This window comes from Pelodiscus sinensis, chromosome 3 (genome assembly GCF_052426305.1).
Source record: "Pelodiscus sinensis isolate ZL-2025 chromosome 3, ASM5242630v1, whole genome shotgun sequence".
Lineage (NCBI taxonomy): Eukaryota > Metazoa > Chordata > Testudines > Trionychidae > Pelodiscus > Pelodiscus sinensis.
Window position 1 is genome coordinate 8,372,962 of NC_143054.1, and position 16,873 is coordinate 8,389,834.

General features: G+C 50.1%; 1 protein-coding gene across 6 annotated transcripts in view; it reads left to right on the plus strand.

Moving 5' to 3' along the window:
* Positions 1-16,873, plus strand: part of EFR3B (EFR3 homolog B) — a 161,313-nt gene that overhangs the window by 51,906 nt on the left and 92,534 nt on the right. The window contains exon 1 of one of the 6 annotated variants that reach the window (XM_025181495.3): positions 687-845. The exons of the other annotated variants lie outside the window; for them this stretch is intronic. The gene's annotated coding sequence lies outside the window, so the exon portion shown is untranslated. Of the gene's footprint in view, positions 1-686; positions 846-16,873 lie in introns of those variants that run through there. 6 annotated transcript variants of the gene reach the window in all.

The window sequence follows — 16,873 nt, forward strand, 5'->3', positions numbered from 1 at the left end:
ATGTGTGCAATGACCCTGGGAAGATGGACAGCATGATGAGAGTGCTAGGTGGTAACAGAACCCCAGGTACCCAAAGGGAGCCAGATTTTAGTGGGCCACACACGGGACGGGACGAGTAATTCCTGCAAATGTCCTTTCCAGCTTGAAACCGTACACAGCCCGAGTTTCTCCAATACCTGGGGAGAAAAATCTCCTGTCTCTCACGAGGGAACCAGGGGAATTGCAGAAAGGCATGTCAGGGACAGAATCCATATTCTACAGCAATCTGGAAAACCAAACACTGATATTGGAAATGGATTGTCTCTTGGAGAAATCATAGCTTACAGGATCAGAATTATTTGGGGGTGAGGGTCAAAGCCTGGCAGAAAACGGGCCTATCATACAGGGGTATACTAACCTGGTACTGTATATGTAACCCAATCTGCTGCCCGTTCCTTTCCATTTCAGCCAGAACCGACCCAGCCTCATTCCACCCAGTCCCAGCCAGTGGGTGCTGACTCGGCTCAGTTCTTACTTTCCCACAACAGTGCACTTCAACCGAGCCAAGTTTAATTCAGCGTGGCCCAACAAACTCAATCCGCCGCCTTCCAATCCCAACCCTCTTCCCGTCACAAGTATTTGTGACACTCTGGAATCCAACCCAATGTGACCTCACCCGGATTGCGGGGCAACCAATCTGACCTCAAACACCCTAGGGCTACCTGAGCCAATCTCAACCAGGGCAGTGCAAGTGGACATGACATAACCTTACACAGTCCTGGGCAACTCATCCTGTCCCAGCCTCGGGGCTGTCCAATCCCGCTCATCGCCATCGGACCTCGCGAGGCACCATTGTGGGGTATCAGGTGAGAACACAGCTCTGGGATTGGCCCCCATGCTGACAATTGCTGGAATTCCCCAGCTGGGTTAAGAGAAGGTTTTTGGGTGCAGCAGGATCCCTAGATGTCTCTGCTCCACGGTTAAAGAGAGCGCAGTTGGAAGGAGAACCCCGAAAGTGGAGAACAAAACAAGCCAGGTCAGCAAAGCACTTTGAGCAGCTCCCACATCAGAGCTGCTGGTGTGTGTTGGGCTGATCTCCTTGTGGGCTTCTAATGGGGGGTTTTCCGCCTACGTGCCTATTGCTACTAACCAGGGCTGCTGTTTACCTCACTATTCAAAGGGCTGGTAGCAAAAGGGCCGTGGACAAACAATCATACGATAGACCCATGCTGAGCCTCCGGGCAATGTCACCATCTGGGACAGCAACCACGTCCCTTCATCTCTGCAGGGTGCGTTTTTAATTCCTCTGCTCTCTGAAGATACAAAGGCTTATCCAGTTTCCTTGAAGTCAACGGAAGAAGCCTTTCGACTGACTTGGGCCAGGTTTGGATGAGGCCCAATTTGAAGAGGAATATCACCTGTTCCTTGTGTTTCCTCGGCCCTTTATTAGCAGGGACATTTGCTTGTAGCTCATGCCAGGTGGGATTTGGACGCAGGCTTTTCCCAGTGGGCCAAATCCTGAAGGGCGTTCAGCACTCAAGTTGCAGGTATTCAAGTTGAGGTCAGCCCCTCTTGGGATTAGGCTTTTAGTTTACAGATGCTTCCGGCTGTGTTGTTATTGAAGCCCTCTTGGCTCTTTCAAACCTGACTCTAGATGTCCGGACAGAGGAGACAAATCGGCGTCGCTCCCCTGGCCTCGATGGAGCTGCCGATTTACAGCGGCTGGCTCCGTTGTCTCATGGTGCTGGGAGGCAGGGATGGAATCCTACCTCGTGGTAAAGCAGAAGAACCTGTCCTGTCTCGTTCTTTATTTTTGCAGGTTTTAAATGGGTGGCATATGCTCGTACAAGCTGCTAAATAAAACCCCAGAGAAATAGTCTCTAAATGGCCCGTTTATATTTTCCTCGCTGCTCTTCCTAATGGAACTCACATTTACACTGGGGAAAGGCAATGAGGGAAATCTACAAAGGTGCTGGTGGCATGTTTCTCTGATCACCAGCCGCTGATCCAACTACTGCTAAAATCTACCCTCTCTCTGATGGAGCCTGCCAAATGCCTGCTAGTCATTTTATTTTTTTCCCCTGCTGCAGTTTTATTCTAGGATCAATTGTTCTCCACCCTCTGTTTTTTAAAAGGCCTGGAGATCTTGTCCCATCTCTCGTCCTACACTGGGGATAGACTCATAGACTCATAGACTTTAAGGTCAGAAGGGACCATTATGATCATCTAGTCTGACCCCCTGCACAGTGCAGGCCACAGAATCTCGCCCACCCCTCTTAGAATAATCCTCTCACCTATGTCTCAGATATTGAAGCCTTCCAATACTTTGAAGGCCCCAACATGCAGAGAGTCCTTCAGCTGTGATCTGTGCCCAATGCTACAGAGGAAGGCGAAAAACCTCCAGGGCCTCTGCCAATCTACCCTGGAGGAAAATTCCTTCCTGACCCCAAATATGGCGATCAGCTAAACCCTGAGCATGTGGGCAAGACTCACCAGCCAGACACCCAGAAAGTTCCCTATAGCAACTCCTATCATCCCTCCATTGACCCATTTCCAACTGGAAATGAATGGTCAATTAGTTACCAAGATCATGTTATTTCATCCAACCATCCCCTTATCATAGAATCAGAACTGGAAGAGACCTCAGAAGGTCGTCAAGTCCAGCCCTCCGCTCTAGGCAGGACCAATCCCATCTAAATCAACCCGGCCAGGGCTTTGTCAAGCCGAGACTTAAACACCTCTAGGGATGGAGACTCCACTACTTCCCTAGGTAACCCATTCCAATGCTTCACTACCCTCCTAGTAAAATAGTTTTTCCTAATATCCAATCTGGACCTCTCCCACCACAACTTGAGACCATTGCTCCTTGTTCTGCCATCTGTCACTACTGAGAACAGCCTCTCTCCATCCTCTTTGGAACCTCCCTTCAGGAAGTTGAAGGCTGCTATCAAGTCCCCCCTCACTCTTCGCTTCTGCAGACTAAACAGACCCAAGTCCCTCAGCCTCTCCTCGTAGGTCATATGCTCCAGACCCCTAATCATTTTGGTTGCCCTCCGCTGGACCCTCTCCAATGCGTCCGCATCCTTTTTGTAGTGGGGGGCCCAGAACTGGACACAGTACTCCAGATGTGGCCTCACCAAAGCCGAATAAAGGGGGATAATGACATCTCTGGATCTGCTGGCAATGCTCCTCTTAATGCATCCTAATATGCCATTAGCCTTCTTGGCTACAAGGGCACACTGTTGACTCATATCTAGCTTCTCATCCACTGTAACCCCCAGGTCCTTTTCTGCAGAACTACTACTTAACTGGTTGGTCCCCAGCCTGTAACTATGCTTGGGATTCTTCCGTCCCAAGTGCAGGACTCTACACTTGTCTTTGTTGAATCTCATGAGATTTCTAGTGGCCCAATCCTCCAATTTGTCTAAGTCACTCTGGACCTTATCTCTGCCCTTAAGTGTATCTACCTCTCCCCCTAGCTTAGTGTCATCTGCAAACTTGCTGAGGGTGCAATCTATCCCCTCATCCAGGTCATTAATAAAGATATTGAACAAAACCGGTCCTAGAACAGAACCTTGGGGCACTCCATTAGAAACCGACCGCCATCCTGACATCGAACCGTTGATCACTACCCGCTGGGCCCGGCCTTCTAGCCATCTTTCTATCCATCTTACCGTCCATTTATCCAATCCGCATTCCCTTAACTTGCTGGCAAGAATATCGTGGGAGACCGTATCAAAAGCCTTGCTAAAGTCAAGGTACACAACATCCACTGACTTTCCCATGTCCACTGAGCCAGTTACCTCATCATAGAAGCCAATCAGATTGGTCAAGCACGACTTGCCCTTTGTGAATCCATGCTGACTATTCCTGATCACTTTCCTCTCATTCAAGTGTCTCAAAATGGATTCCTTTAGGATCCCTTCCATGATTTTTCCAGGAACCGAGGTAAGACTGACCGGCCTATAGTTCCCTGGATCGTCCTTCTTCCCTTTTTTGAAGATGGGCACTACATTTGCCCTTTTCCAATCATCTGGGATTTCGCCCGATCTCCACGACTTTTCAAAGATAATGGCCAAAGGCTCCTCAATGACATTTGCCAACTCCTTCAGTACCCTTGGGTGCATTAAGTCTGGACCCATGGATTTGTGTACGTTTAGTTTTTCTAAATAGTTCCTAACCTGTTCTTTACCCACCAAGGGCTGTCCATCTTCTTCCCATCTTGCGTCGCTTAGCACAGAAGTCCAGGAGCCGACCTTGTCCGTGAATACAGAGGCAAAGAAAGCATTGAGTACTTCAGCTTTCCCTACATCCTCTGTCACTAGGTTACCTCCTTCATCCATTAGGGACTGCACACCCTCTCTGATCACCTTCTTTTTGTTGACATGCCTGTAGAAAACTTTCTTGTTATCCTTCACATCCTTAGCCAGTCGCAACTCCATTTGCGCTTTCGCCTTCCTGATAACCCCCCGGCATTCTCGAACTATACATTTAAGCTCCTCCCTAGTCATTTGTCCAAGTTTCCACTTTCTGTAAGCTTCCTTTTTGTGCTTAAGTACACCAAGGATTTCCCCTGTAAGCCAATCCGGTCTCCTACCAGGTTTGCCTCTCTTGCTACGTGTCGGGATGGTTTCTTTCTGTGCCTTCAATAAGGCTTCTTTAAAATACTGCCAGCTGTCCTGGACTCCTTTCCCCTTCATGTTAACATCCCAGGGGATTCTTTCCATCAGATCTCTGAGGGAGTCAAAATCTGCTTTTTTGAAGTCCAAGGTGTGTATTTTGGGGATAGATGATTAAAGGTCTAGAAAACATGACCTATAAGGGAAGACTGAAAGAACTGGGCTTGTTTAGTTTGGAAAAGACTCAGAGGACATGATAGCAGATTTCAAGTACCTACAAGGGTGTTATAAGGAGAAGAGAGAAAAATTATTCTCCTTAACTTCTGAGGATAGGACAAGAAGCAATGGGCTTACATTGCAGCAAGGGAGATTTAGGGTTGGACATTAGGAAAAACTTCCTGTCAGGGTGGTGAAACATTTCATAAATTACCTAGGGAGGTTGTGGAATCTCCATCATTGGAGATATTTAAGAGCAGGTGAGAGAAACACCTGTCAGGGATGGTCTAGAATAGATGGTGCTTGGTCCTGCCGTGAGGTCGTCCCTTCCAGTTCTAGCATTCTGTGATCCTATGATAGATGGTGGCCGCCCCCGCTGACACTGATGTTGAATGAGCTGGCAAGCAGAAGGCACCATTGGACAGACATCACTCTTTCCCCACCAAGCTGCGGAGATAAACTGCTAAGAAAGTTGATAGGAAAGTAAGAAAGAGACCAGTGCATCAGGAGCTTAGGTTTTCCCTAAGACCCTCATCAGGCACATAAAGTAGATTGTGCTAAGCAGATTTAGGGGAAGGCTTGAATTCAGCCTGGTTTAGGTCTGGCATTTATGGCAAGCCTTAGGGGAATGACATTCATGGAGTACTTGGCCTCATGAATGTTTTGCAGTTATATTTCTAATCCGAGTGCCCTCCTACGGTGTACGGAGTTTACCTAATGCTGTTCCACGTGGCGGCGGGCAGAGTCCACGGAAGTTTGGCATACAGTTCCATGGCAGGAGAGTAGCCCATGGTACAGTCTTGCTAGACACCTGCGTGAGGGGTGTAGTAGAAATGCTAGATGTCTCTGTGGCCTCCCATTGTTTAGTCTCCTATGAAGCTTAAGTCTAATGCCGGCTGTTGGGTGTAGCAGCTGGCCTGGGATGTACAGAGGTCAGACGAGATGATCCTATGTGCTTTCCTGGCTAGGACAGAGCCCCTGTGGCATGGCCCCATGGGGTGAATGACTCCAAAGCAGCCTCTGAGAGGAATGGGTGCAAGGCAGTGGCTCTGGAAGCTCCTCAGAGTGCATGCCATGTGGGGGAAGTGCCAACTGTGGGGGGCACATAGCCGGGACAGAGGCGCTTTATGGGACAGCCTTTATCAACCCTCAGGGAGTTCCAGTGGGAGTTAGCGGGCACCCCGTCACTCTGGATTCATGCAGTTCACTCCTCCTGCCAGCCCCGGGGACCGGCGGTGTGGGCACGAAGGCAGTGCCAGTGTGGCTTTTGGGAGCCAGGCAGATGCCCTGGTTCTTTGTACAGACACCCCATTATCCCAGCGCGCTTCCCCGAGGCCCTCAGCATGTCAGTTAAGAGGACAGGCCCCCTGTCCTCCCTGTGGCCCCAAGAACTCATGCCAGGTCTCCAAGAACTCTGCAAGGGGCTCAGATTCTCCACCAGAACTTCCAGTTGTGTTCTGCCGGTGGGGGGCCGTGATGGAGTGTTTGGATCCACGTCACCGCTTGTGGGTCTCTAGCCTCTTCCCCTGTATCCGAGCAGGATTTATTTCACTCTCTCCAAACCATCCTCCGTTTGCCCGCCTAGCTCAGGCCCGACGGGATCCTTCCATTCCCCCATGGCAGCTAGCGGCTGAGGGGTGCGCTCTTCTGCCTGGCATATCACTTCCTCTCCTCCGCAGAAAGGCATCTCACTTCCTGTCTGCCCTGGCCGCCGAGTGTTGCTAATTGGTCCCTGCCCACCTCAGAACCTCCCTGCTTGCGTCTCGGCAGGCTGTTCCCATGCCCCAGCTGTCATGTTTCGTTGTGCGCCGTCCCTTTTGCCTTCTCCTGCGCGCGCTGGCTTCCCAACCCTGCTGCTGCCAGCGTCGAGGGTCATCCTCCGATTTCTCGCCGTGGCTTCCAGAGCAGAGATCCACTCCGGGGCTCAGCTGGTGCCGCGTGGCACGGGGTCATTGGCTTTGCTTGTTTTCCACCTGCTACCCCCTCTTGCGTAGCTGCCGTCAGCCTCCTCAGTGGCACCCAGCATGGCATTTGCAAGGTGAAACCAGCTGTGTTTCTCCGGGGCCTAGTCTGTGATGCCATGGACGGGTCTCCGGCCGCCCCAGCCCCCATTGCGATTTATTCCTTCCTTCACGAGCCACTTTCCGGTGGCCGGTGACGAGTCTCATTGCCTTCATGCCTCTTCTAATGTCTTGAGCACGCGGTGCTGAACACCCAGTCTTCAGAGCTGATCCCTGATTAGTTTTCGGGAGTTTGAGGCCGAGTGAGACACGAGGGTTTGGGTTAAGCGACACTGAAATTGCACTGTTCTCCCTGTGGTAGAAATCTGTGGCTGATTGCTTGTGGCATATCTGCCGTCTCAGCTCAATCTTGGGAGATCCGCTGTCACCTTCCCGCCAGGCTGGATCCAGAAAACTGGCCCCTGCTGGTTTGGGGCTTGCCCAGTCTGTAAACTCACGGGGCGGGTTTGAGGGTGTGGAATTGAACCTTGCGCATGTGTGAAGTTCCAAGAGCTTTGGATCTCTTGTTTTAATGTCATATTCTAACGATCTTGTCCTCTTCCCCAGCTTCTTGCTGGGGGAGGGGTCTTCTCCACTTCAACCTTCAGTTCCTAACTGGAAAATACTGATTAGCATTGGGCCCAGGCTGGGTCTCCTCAGGACACCGCTTAACATGGAATTAAGAACTTAAGAATACGAGTAAGTCAGAACAAAGGTCCATCTAGTCCAGTACCTTGTCTCCTGAAAGTGGCCAACGTAAGGTGCCCCACAGGGAATGAACTGACCAGGTAGCCATCAAGTCATCCATTCCTTGTCACTCATTCCATGCTTCTGGCAAATATAGACTAGAGACACCATCCTTGCCCATGCTGGTGAATAGCCATACATTGGCTATGGACCCATCCTCCATGAATTTATCCAGCTTTTTTTTTTTTTTTTTTTTAAAGCCTGTAATAGTCTTGGACTTTCACAATATCCTCTGGCAAGGAGTTCCACAGGTTGACTGGGTGTGAAGAAATACTGCCTTTAAACCTGCTACCTTTTAATTTTATTTGGTGACTCCCTAGTTTTTTGAGCTTATGGAAGAGTGCGGAGCCCTGTGCACTCTTCCCCTTCTTCCCCCACCTAGGATACCTAGGAGCCAGGCCTGCTGTTGGCCGCTTCTGGGGTGCAGCACAGTCTGTGGTGCCAGGACAGGCAGGGAGCTGCCATAGTCCCCCCCACTGCTCACCTGATCCCCTTGCAGCAAGGAGACCCAGGGCCTGACGTTCCTGGAACCAGTTCTGGGTTGTTTGAAAACCACTGGCCTTTTGTGTCTGGAAGCTGGTGTGTGTGTGTGTGTGTGTCAGGATCGCTGCTCTGACTGGCTGATTTCTTCCTTACTACTCTAGAAGCGACGTAGTGTTTTCCTGAAGTGGAGCCCTGGGGCTTGTCCTTTGTGAACCGCAGGGTTGGTTTGCAACGAGCCACAGAGCACTGAGACTAATTTTTAGGCATGTATTTTGACAGGTTTATAAGAAAGAAACAGCTCATGCTGGCCTCCAAGCAGCTAAATAAAGGCTACAGTCCTGAGCAGTGTTTTTTTTGGGGGGGGGGTAGAGGTGAGGCGGGCTAAATGACCATAATTATCCTCTTAGATCACTGTTCTTGGCACCAAAACATCAAAGCAGACATTTCCTCTGCTATTGGCACAAACAGATGGAATCTCTTGTGTTCTACAGAAATAACTGGAAGGTTTAAACTAGTGTGAATGGTGGATTCTTTGTACCTTGATGTCTGTATCCCATGATCTGAGGTATTGCCTAGCTCACTCACAGGCGAGGGGGTCTCTTGCAAGAGTGGGTGGGTGGGGTTCTGTGGCCTGTGATGTGCAGGAGGTCAGACTCGGTGATCATGCTGCTCCCTTCTGGCCTTAAAGTCTTTGAAAAATGACAACTGAGTTTATCAAAAGAGATTCATTAATCTGGGTTTATTGAGATCATACAAAGCGGGACACCAATCCAGAGAGGCTCTACCCACTACCAAAGCCCTGCCTGCAGGCATCAGGTGACATAATTAGGACAAACTCTCATTGGCTGATTGCAGACTAGGAGCAGGATACTGTTTTGCGCAGCTTTATCGATGGTTTATCGATGGGGTGTAGGGCAGCCGGTGCTCATGTGTGTGGATTGACCCGAATCACGTTTTTTCTCTGCCTCGTTTTCCCCCGTCGTTGAAAAAGCGATAACTTTCCATTGACCTCTTTAAAGACTTTATTCTCCTCTGCTGCAAAGTGCTATGCAAATGCAAAGTATTTGAGCTACTCCCTCTTTCCTGGTTTTGCATGGACCGGTAACCTGCTGGTGTGTCCCATGCGTGGTGAGAGGCATATTCTGTGACAAGGTGACGCTTTGGTACAATTCCCCATTTTAAAATGCTCCAGGGGAGATGGACATGAACTAAACCCAAGACTTTTGGGGTTTGTGACCTGTGGGCTTGTGCTACTTGGGTGGTTGAATTATGGTCCCTTGAAACTTATGTGGCCTTCTCAGAAACAAATGATAAGAAGTCATGGGATCTTCTCATCAAGGTCATTATATATTTCAGAAACTGCAGTGTAGTTTGCTCAGTTAGGACCAGAGCAGAACAGCAAGGGGGCTGCAGGTCAGGGCTGTGAGGCATCGGCCGACCGATGTGTCGTGGGGACAGCAGGATGAGGAGGACTGGAATAACAGGGTAGGCTAGATGTCTGATTGAGATGTGCCAGAAGAGCCTCGTGAGCGGATCCAGGACTAGAATCCGGAGGATAGGGTGGATACTGTGGGTCAGTTGAGGAGCAGAAGAGCTACGGGTGGGAAGTTTACTCACTACTTTCCCACCCTCTCTGTCCCTCCCTGGTGTGAACATTAAACTCCTGCAAACCGCAAAGAAACCCTGCGTGTTCATTTGCACTCCTGCGGTTTCTCTGCTGGTTGAGGCATCCGCAGAGAGCAGGCAAAACGCCCCCTCAGAGTGACCAAGCAGCCTCATGTGAAACGCCTGCAGAATAAATCAGTTTCCCAAAGAAGGCTCTGTGTTGTTACAGCCAGGGTCTTTCTGCTTCGCTGCCGCCTGAGCTGACACAGTGACTCAGCACATCTGCTCCAAACACACAGTATAAGCTCCCTTATTTATGTTTTTAAAATGCTCTAGCTGGCCTGGCCTCCCGAGATCCCCACTCCGCCCCAACAAGCTCCCTGGGGGAGGCTGCAGTCATGCAGTCTAATTCTGTTTCTCGCCTGGGCTCCGGCAGGGATGCTTCTGTGTTTGCAAGAAGTGCGTGTCAGCCCCCCAGACCTGGTATATCGACGTAGCGGCTCATGACAGCCTTACTCGGTGGTTCGATTCTCTCTGCAGCGGATCTGTGCGGGGAGAGCGCTGCGTGGTCCTGGAAAATATTCCACCTGGCTGAAGGTACCTTTCTTAGTCCTTCCTTCAGGTTCGTTAAATGTGTAGAAAAATGCCAGTGACTGAGATGCGTGTAGGGGTCCCTGCGTCTGGGCTAGACTCTGATCTTACGTCCAGTGCGGTGTAACTTGGCTCTCAGATCAAGCAGGGATTTCTAGGTCAAACCCACTATCCAGCCCACTGCTAGCCAGTGCAGAGCAGCGTGTGCGGGTGTCATGTTTCCATGGCGATGGACCTCACTGTTGGTAGGGCCCTGACTCAGAATGAAAAGTGTCAGCTGCTGAGTCTCCAGGACTTGTCTCCATCCCAGTTTCATGCCCCCACCTTTCCTCTGGTAATAGGCATGACAGAAAAGCCGGAACTGACCAGAAATGTGTGTGGGATCTTAGCTCCATTGAAGTGAGGGGTGGGAAGGAGCGAGAAAGACCCAACAATGAGTCACAAGAGAGGCAAACTGAGTATAGGGGAGTCTCTTGGTAGTGAATTAATGGAATCAGTGGCTGAAAGATGCTTGGAACGGGAGCCTCCCCATCCATGTTTCCCTTTCCCTGGAACCCTTGGGGCCTCTTCTAATCCGGAGGCAGCTTTTTGGGACTAGTCAGTGTGTAAGGACTCGGAGGACCCTACAGCCCATCCCTAGGCATCACGCCACCTTCACCACTGTCCTCAGAAGAGGGGCAACTCCGTTCCTATCCCAGGTGTCGCAGCCGTTTCCACCCGCAGCGAATTCAGTCCGTAGGCGGAAAAGGCAGCCAAAAAAGAAAGGGATTTAAAATAGACCCCCTAGAGTGAGCAGCCTGATGACAAATCGCAGGCAGCTGGATCCCAGAGGCACCTGCTTCCTGGGGCACACAGCCGCCTGCTGCCTCCTGCATTGCTAGCGTGGGCACAAGGACATTGAAAATGACTGTGGTCGGGCAGTCAGCTGACTGCCTTGGCTCTTGGTACCGAGTGATACAGGATGGAGCTAGGCTGTCTCTTGCTACGGCACATTGCTGCCCAAGAGCTAGAGAGCTGCAGTCCTTGATCACAGCTTCGCCATCCAGCCGGGCACATGGACGCCGCAAGTAAATCAGGTTTGAGAATGGGAGACTTTTTTTTTCTCCAGGCCTGCCTAGATGCTGCATAGTTAGCTCTTTATCAGCCTCACAAAGTTGCGTAGGATGCTGCTGTGCCTTGCTGCTGAGGTAGTGAAGTTCCTTTCATAGAGATTTCTGGGCAGGAGCTTCTGGTCAATTTTCCCCACCTCCACACCCGTTCCCCATTCCCTCCCGCCCCCCCAGCTGGGCGCTGTTGTGTTTGGATTGTTGCTGATCCTCTGCTAATAAAGCAAATCAGGCAAAAATGTTTCTCTGCTTTGTAAAGGCTTGATGTTTGGCTCACACGAAGCTCTAGTCCATCTAGCTCTGTTGGCTGATCTAGGACAGCAGAAAACGAACATCTTGGACTTGTTGCTGATTATAATGAACAGATTGAGTGTGGGGCTTGTCATCCTGGATTGCAGCCGGGGTTGGCTCTAGATCTGTGTCTTCTTTGCAGCAGCTTCAGAGGAAGGCAGGAAAAAACCCCAACAAAATTGAGCCATGGAATTTTCCACTCTCTTTACGGGGAGTTTCTTCCTAGCCTTTCTCAGTTCATGAACTGAAGCATGAGGGTTTATATTTGGGCTCACTGAAAAATTTCCATCAAAACCATTTTTCAGTGGAAAACCGGAGGCTTGACTGGATAAACTGAAAGTATTTGCTATACCGCTGCGGTTTATATTTCTTATCTTTCTTGACCCCTTTCTAGTGGGTCTGTGGAGTTTCTCTTTCTGTATAAAATGAGCTTTGATGATGTTGAGGATGGAAAAATAACTATGTCTGTAGGTCTGAAGTTCAGCTGCAGCAGGAAAAACTGGATTCAGAGACTTTTACAACAGGGCTATTAATGGCAGTTTCCATTGTTAGCAAGGAGCATACCCAGCAAAGGTCCCCTTTGCTATCTGCACATAGATCTGCTACAGTGGCCTGAACACAGACATGGGAGCTAATAAGGCCTGAGTTCTGATCCTAGCTCTGCCACTGATTTGTCCTGTGGCCTTGGGCAAATCACCTTGCCACTTTTTTGGTGCCTCACTTTCCCTGTCTACAAAACGAGGATGAAGAGACGGAGTTATCTCACAGGGAACTTGTGGGGATTAATTTGCTAATGTCTGTGAAGTGTGTTTGAACAAGGCAAGCACTAGATAAATGCTAACCCTGATTATGCAAATAGAGCTCAGCCCTCTAGATCCTGGTGAGATGCCAGTGCAGCCCCTCTGCTGGTGGGAAAATCTTGGATACCCCTGAGATAAAAGTACCAAAGAGACTGCCATCCTCCTAGCGTGATGCCTGTGCATTACAGGCAATGTAGGAGGCATGTCTGTCCCAGCAGGAGGGAAAAAGAGGGGGCAGGAGGAAATTTTAACTGTTGTCTTCTAGGCTTTTTAAGACTGCTGGGAGTTTTTGGACTCCCTTTGGCTCTGTGGAGACGTGATGCAAACGTGTGTGCACAGGGCAGCAGGCAATCCTTGTAGAATTCATCAAATCCTTAAAGGAGGCCTGCGAGTATGTTGGGAGTGGGGAGATGCTGACCAGGGTCATGTGGAATTTTATTCTCAGTGGGCTGTGAGCCTGCACCTGTCACACTGGTCTCTGATAGCAAGGGGCAGTACGGCCTTCCGCACAGAAGTGATGGATGTGCAACTTACAGGGCCATGGAATAATGCCATAGGATGTCGACGGGGCTACGTGGTGGGGTTTCATACCTGCCCTCTGTGCTACAATGCCCCTCCGGGGGTGTTGTGCAAACAAATACAGTCAAGAAAGTGAGAGGATTTGGGTCATGGAAGCCATCCGAGGGGACTGGGTGTGTTGAATGTTGCCATAAGCCCTATACTGCCAGCTGCGCTGGGGGTGATCCCACTGCACATGCTCGGGGACCTGTTGGGTTTTGCCCGGCCACCCCATGGTTTGCAGGTCAGTGTGTGCCCTGCTCTGCCTGCCAGAGGCTCTCCACCTTCCGTAGCTGCATGCTGGTGGTGGTGGTGGTCGCTAATCCTATGCATTAGCAGGAGCCGCTTGTGACACTGGTTGAGAGAGGGAACCTGCGACAACCCTGCCTCAGGGAGAATCACCTTTTTCAGATGTTCAGGGCTGCACAGGAGAGGCAGCTGGTTTGCAATGGGCTCTATCAGGACCCGCTGCCCCGGCCTGCACCCTTTCATCTAGATCGCTCCCTTGCGGGGGGCTTCCTTGTGGCGAAAAAGTGGAAGCTGCTTTGCTCTGCTGCAATTGGCCTCGCAGCGTCTGGTGAGTTTCCACTGCAGAAGGTGTGTCGAAGGGTCTCTGTTTAAAAGAGATGCTGTAGAACCCGGGCGGAATCGGTCTGAGGGCAAGCGTGAACGGTGTCTGTGTTATGTATGTGTGCTTATTACACAGGGCCCCAGATTCCTATCGCTCTCTAGGTGCTACCACCATCTGAATAATAATCATAATACATAATTAATGGATCTGCTAGGCTCTTAAAAGCAATTTTAAACTGAGCTAATTGAATTCCAGTGTGACCCAGGGACTGTGGCCAACCATCTGGGGATGTCACACGATCATGATGCCCCTGGGGCGATGGGAGAGGATCTGTTGTTCTTGTAAATTTCATTAACGTCCTAAGTTTCCCCCCCGATTAATAATCTCCCCCCCCCCCCACAGTGATTGTACCTCAGCTAGTCTCCCTTCCTGACAGCAAGTCGGGGGGAGGGGGGAAGGGTGGCTTTTACTTTTGTCCTGCCTGCTGCTGTTCCTTAAAGGCATTTTAAAATCTTGTCTTTGCAAAAGGAAGGTCGTGTCAGGCGACAGGGAAAGCATTCGACATAATTATGCTGCTAGTATGACTGGGCTCCTTGTTGCGTCTGCCACTCAGCCTCCTTCCCCAAAATGAATAGCAGCAGTGAATTAAGGCTGCAGCTCAGTTGTACGAGCTCCTCTCCCATGGCTTGGCGGGGCGGGAGGAGGAGGAGATCTGAATTAAACCTAAAAATACTCTGACATCGCATTTATGGAGAGGAGATCATGTATGTCCAGATGAAGGGGACCCAGGTTCAGAGTGAACGGGTTGATTTGCAGGAAGAGACTCCGAGGTTCCAGACACATGTAGAGCAGAGGTCCTCACACTGTGGTCTGTGGGCCACTGGTGGTCTGCCGGCTCCATTCATGGGGTCTACAGATAATTCCCTCTAAAGGGCACACCTTGGCGGGTGCATGCGAGAGAATGAACGGCTGCCCAGCGAATTGGCGGCTCACAGAAGTGGCTCCACTAATTAGGTGCCTGGATTCTCCCAGGTAAGGTGAGGTGGCGGCCTGGGGGGGAATCAGGTGTAGGTGGGAGAGGGACAGCGGGGCAAAGTGGGGGAAATTGGAGGCAGGTGGGATGGGCAATGGGGTGAGAAGAGGGAGTAGAGGGAATGTGGGAAATACAGGGCTTGTGGTGACCAGAGTAAGAGGCAACCTCTTCCCATTCTGGCGCTGCGGCAGGGGAGAAACCCCCTATTGATACAGAAATATGAGCTGCACGCTTTTATTTGATAAAAACGTAAAAAACAACGAATGGTCCTGCCGCACCTTAAAGACTCACAAAACATGTAGACGGCATCCTGAGCTTCACAAATGGGTTTTGCCCACGCAAGCTCATGATACCATCTGCATGTTTTGTGAGTCTTTAAGGTGTGGCAGGACCCATTGGTTGTGTGTGAAGTTTTTTCAGTTACAGACTAACAGGGCTCCTCTCTGGTGCTTTTATTTATGGAACAAAAAAGTGTTAATTCTTATTAAAGGGCTTTTTTCCCCCACACATAGCGCTTTTATCCAAAGTGCTTTATAATAGCTAGCAAAGAGTACAAACAACGTTTGGAAAGATCATTATATGGCCCACCGAGACCCTTCAAGAGGTCTGTGGAAAAAAAGTTTGAGAACCACTGATGTAGAGGAGTTGATTTGCAGGAAGAGGGCCCCCACCCTGGAGGAATGTTGGGGAGTACTGGGGAGCCAGCTTCATCCCTGGTGTAACTCCTTTGATGTCAGAGGGCCAGATCCTCATTTGGTGTAAATGGGTGCCACTCTGTAGCTGGGCCAGGAACTCAGACCATCGGGGATACACATAGTCAATGCAGAGACGAGATGAATCATGTAGCGAAGGTATTAACTTAGAGATCTGAGACAAGGGGAATTTATTAGGAGGCTTTGGGAGATCACAAGACACCCGTTTCAATGGGAATAGGAAACAAGAATTTATTAAGAGGCTAGATTAAAGGTATTTTGTATTGGAAAGAAAATGAAATCGATAGCTGCTTCCTCCGAAGGAAGAAGCCAGCGAGTGAGGAAGCGAGCAACTGTAAGGAGAATTATAACAATCAGTGCTGGGAAAGGCACCCAGGAGCTCACTCGAAGAGCGTGTAAAAGTCCAAAGTCCGTCATCACCATCAACACCGACTGCACACAGCTGCAGCAAAGAGCTTTCTGAGCTCTGCTCCCCTTGGGAGTGCAGGTTTCACAGGTGCGATTATTCGAGGCAATGCCGCTGTGCTCAGAGGAGATGCATTCAGCGAGCAAATACATTTCAGGAGACAAAAGAGCCCAATGAAATCCTGGAATGCTTGAACCAAGAGCTGGCGTAAGTGGCATATGGACCTCGCAAATTCCAGTGTGACCGGAAGCTAGTGCCCACGAGCAGGTGGGGGAATGAGGGCAAGGGATATTGATCTCTTACCTTTCAGAGTTTGAGTGCTTTACAAAGTGGCTGTGTCTACACTGGCATGAATTTCCGGAAATGCTTAAAATGGAATACTATTCCGTTTTCAGTTTTTCCGGAAAAGGAGTGTCTACATTGGCAGGCTGCTTTTCCGGAAAAGCCCTTTTTCCGGAAAAGCGTCTGTGGCCAATGTAGATGCGCTTTTCTGGAAAAGAGCTCCGATCGCCATTTTCACGATCGGGGCTTTTTTCCGGAAAAGACTACTGGGCTGTCTACACTGGCCCTTTTCCGGAACAGTGTTCCGGAATAAGGACTTATGCCCGAGCGGCAGCAGAATAGTTTTTCCGGAATAGCGGCTGATTTTGTACAGTAGAGCGTCGTTGCTTTTCCGGAAATTCAAGGGCCAGTGTAGACAGCTCGCAGCTTATTCCGGAAAAGCAGCTGATTTTCCGGAATAAGTGGCCCAGTGTAGACACAGCCAGTATGTTTACAGCAGCCACCCCAGGCAAGGTGCAGATGCAGCCTCGTCAGAGGTTGGAAGGATGCAGCAGCTGCATAACACATACAGCACTGCTTAGAAAACCAACTGCAGTGTAGCATACCTAGCAACAGGAATTTTAGGTAGGCGAAATACCCGATGGATAATACCAGTAGCATCTCTTCTCCAAGGATCTCCAAGCACTTCTTAAATATTAATCACTCAAGCCCTGCAGTGCCCTCATTCAGCAGGGCAGATGAAAATGCAGAGGCACCAAGAAGTGAAGTGACTTGACCAAGGAGGCACAAGATATCTCAGTGGCAGAGATGGGACTAGAACCCCTCCCAAGTGTTCAATCACCCTGTGCACCTGCTATTAGACAACACATGTTC